Below are 3,592 nucleotides of genomic sequence, written 5' to 3'. Positions count from 1 at the left end.
CGTCTCGGCCTCCCAAAGTGCTGGGATTACAGGCTTGAGCCACTGCGCCCGGCGGGACTGTATATTTTTAAATGAAGAATGTTGTTTTTACCTAAATCAATCTGTCCTGGTGTATGACAACATAAAAAAACTCAAAGATAGAGCCCAAAAACTCACCAACCAAGCAAGTAATTATGCTGAACCCCCTTGGGCACTCTCTAAGTGGATGTCCTGGATCCTCCCAATTCTTAGTCCTTTAATACCTGTTTTTCTCCTTCTCTTATTCAGACCTTGTGTCTTCTGTTTAGTTTCCGAATTCATCCAAAACCTTATCTAGGCCATCATCAATCATTCTATATGACAAATGCTCCTTCAAACAACCCCACAATATCACCTCTTACCACAAAATCTTCCTTCAGCTTAATCTCTCCCACTCTCGGTTCCCACGCCACACCTAACCCCACTCAAAGCAGTCCTGAGAAACATCGCCAATTATCTCTCCATACCACCTCTCCAAAATTTTCTCTGCCCCAAAACTTCAACACTATTTTATGGCATTTTTCTTATTAATATAAGAAGACAGGAACGTCAGGCCTCTGAGCTCAAGCGAAGCCATCATATCCCCTCTGACCTGCATGTATACATCCAGAGGGCCTGAAGCAAGTGAAGAATCACAAAACAAGTGAAAATGGCTGGTTCCTGCCTTAACTGAAGACATTCCACCATTGTGATTTGTTCCTGCCTCATCTTAACTGAGCGATTAACCTTGTGAAATCCTGGCCGGGCACGGTGGCTCACACCTGTAATCCCAGCACTTTGGGAGGCCGAGGCGGGCAGATCACAAGGTCAGGAGATGGAGACCATCCTGGCTAACATGGTGAAACCCCATCTCTACTAAAAATACAAAAAATTAGCTGGGCGTGGCGGCGTGTGCCTGTAGTCCCAGCTATTCAGGAGGCTAAGGCAGGAGGATGGTGTGAACCCAGGAGGTGGAGCTGGCAGTGAGCCGAGATCACGCCACTGCACTCCAGCCTGGGTGACAGAGCGAGACTCTGTCTCAAAAACAAAACAAAACAAAACAAAAAAACTTTGTGAAATTCCTTCTCCTGGCTCAGAAGCTCCCCCATTGAGCACCTTGTGACCACCGCCCCTGCCCACAAGAGAAAAACCCCCTTTGACTATAATTTTCCACTACCCACCCAAATCCTATAAAACTGCCCACCCCTATCTTCCTTGCTGATTCCTTTTTTGGACTCAGCCTGCCTACACCCAGGTAAAATAAACAGCTTTATTGCTCACAAAAAGCCTGTTTGATGGTCCCTTCACACGGAAGTGCATGGTACTAGGGTCCTCCCTTACCTGACACCTACAGCACTCCTGTTGTAACAAGCATCATCTTGGGTTCAGTGTAAATAAATCTCTCATTTGAGTGGCAAGTAGTTGAGTTTATAACTTTTACTTTCACCAAACCCAAAAGAGTTCATTTCAACTAATTCTTTGGTCAGATACTAGCCATCCATGCTTATAAGAAAAAGGATGGGTAAAGTACTAGGATCTGCATCTAACCTTAGCAGCATGGTAAGCAGAATAATGGCCTAATCCCCAGAACCTGTGATTATGTTACAGTTATGTGGCAAAAGAGAATTAAGTTTGCAGGTGAAATTAACTATGCTAACTAGATGGTATTAAATAGGAAGAGGAGCCTGAATTTTCCAGGGGGATCCAAGGATCCTAAAATGGGAAAGTGGAAAGGGGAGAGTCAGGGTCCAAGTGATGCATGTGAGAAAGATCTGACCTGCCATTGCAAGCTAGGAAGATGAGAGAAGACTGCAAGCCAAGGAATGCAGGAGACCTCTAGAGGCTGGAAGACACAAGAAAACTGATTGCTCCCCAGAGTCTCCACAGCCCTGCTGACACCCTGATTTCAGCTCATTGTAGCCCACTTCAGACTTCTGACTTCCAGAACTGTAAGATAATAAATTTGTGTTGTTTTAAGCCCTTAAATCTACAATAATTTGTTATAGCAGCAGTAGGAAACTAATACACAGGGGATTAGGACAAAAGGCTAGAAAGAGATACAGACTAGAGAGTCAAACAAAAGTAGGCCTTCCTGTTCAGTGCCATACTACCCTTTCCTTAGTGGTGGGCCAGAAAAAGTCCTTTGTTTCATTCTATTAGTTTTCCAGGAGACTTGCCTTTGAACCATATAACCTGGTTGAGGAAATCTGCAGCATTAAAAAAAAAAATTATATCTTGATAAGCCAAATTCAGTTACTATTTTTGGGTTCTTCAATGTTGCTATTTTCTCTTTCTCTTAAAATGAAGAACAATATTGTTGATGAAAAAACCCAAATTCAGGCCGGGCATGGTGGCTCATGCCTACAATCCCAGCATTTTGGGAGGCTGAGGTGGGTGGATCACATGAAGTCAGGAGTTCAAGATCATCCTGGCCAATATGGTGAAACCCTGTCTCTACTAAAAATACAAAAATTAGCCAGGTATGGTGGTGCACACCTGTAATCCCAGCTATTCGAGATTACAGTGGCTTGGTCTGGAAAGGCAGGACAACTTGAATCAAAGACTTCCAGGTCATAGGCAGATCCAAAGATTTCCTAATTGGCAACTGGTTGAAAGAATTAAAAGTTAATGGCCAGGCATGGTGGCTCACACTTGTAATCCCAGCACCTTGGCTGGGCAGGCAGATCACTTGAGGTCAGGAGTTCAAGACCAGCCTGGCCAACATGATGAAATCCTGTCTCTACTAAAAATACAAAAATTAGCCAGGCATGGCCGGGCGCTGTGGCTCACACCTGTAATGCCAGCACTTTGGGAGGCTGAGGAGGGTGGATCACAAGGTCAGGAGATCGTGACCATCCTGTGAATGGTGAAACCCCATCTCCACTAAAAATACAAGAAGTTAGCCAGGCATGGGGGCAGGTGCCTGTAGTCCCAGCGACTCGGGAGGCTGAGGCGGGAGAACAGCATGAACCCAGGAGGCGGAGCTTGCAGTGAGCCAAGATTGCACCACTGCACTCCAGCCTGGGCTACAGAGCAAGACTCCATCTCAAATAAAAAAAAAAATAGCTGGGTGTGGTGGCACAGGCCTGTAATCCCAGCTACTTGGGAGGCTGAGGCAAGATAATTGCTTGAACCCAGGAGGCAGAGGTTGCAGTAAGCCAAGAACATGCCACTGCACTCCAGCCTGGGCAACAGAGAAAGACTCCATCTCAAAAAAAAAAGTTATTATCTAAAGACCTGGAATCAATAGAAAGGAGTATCTGAGTTAAAATACGGGGTTGTGGCCGGGCGCAGTCGCTCATGCCTGTAATCCCAGCACTTTGGGAGGCTGAGGTAGGCGGATCACGAGGTCAGGAGATTGAGACCATCCTGGCTAACACTGTGAAACCCCATCTCTACTAAAAACACAAAAAATTAGCTGAGCATGGTGGTGGGTGCCTGTAATCCCAGCTACTTGGGAGGCTGAGGCAGGAAAATGGCGTGAACCCAGGAGGCAGAGCTTGTAGTGAGCCAAGATAGTGCCACTGTACTCCAGACTGGGTGACAGAGCAAGACTCCATCTCAAAAAAAAAAAAAAAATTGGGGTTGTGCAGAC

The sequence above is a fragment of the Colobus angolensis genome, unplaced genomic scaffold (assembly GCF_000951035.1).
Source record: "Colobus angolensis palliatus isolate OR3802 unplaced genomic scaffold, Cang.pa_1.0 Scaffold44, whole genome shotgun sequence".
NCBI classification, from domain to species: Eukaryota; Metazoa; Chordata; class Mammalia; order Primates; family Cercopithecidae; genus Colobus; species Colobus angolensis.
Note: the sequence above shows the minus strand (reverse complement) of the source record.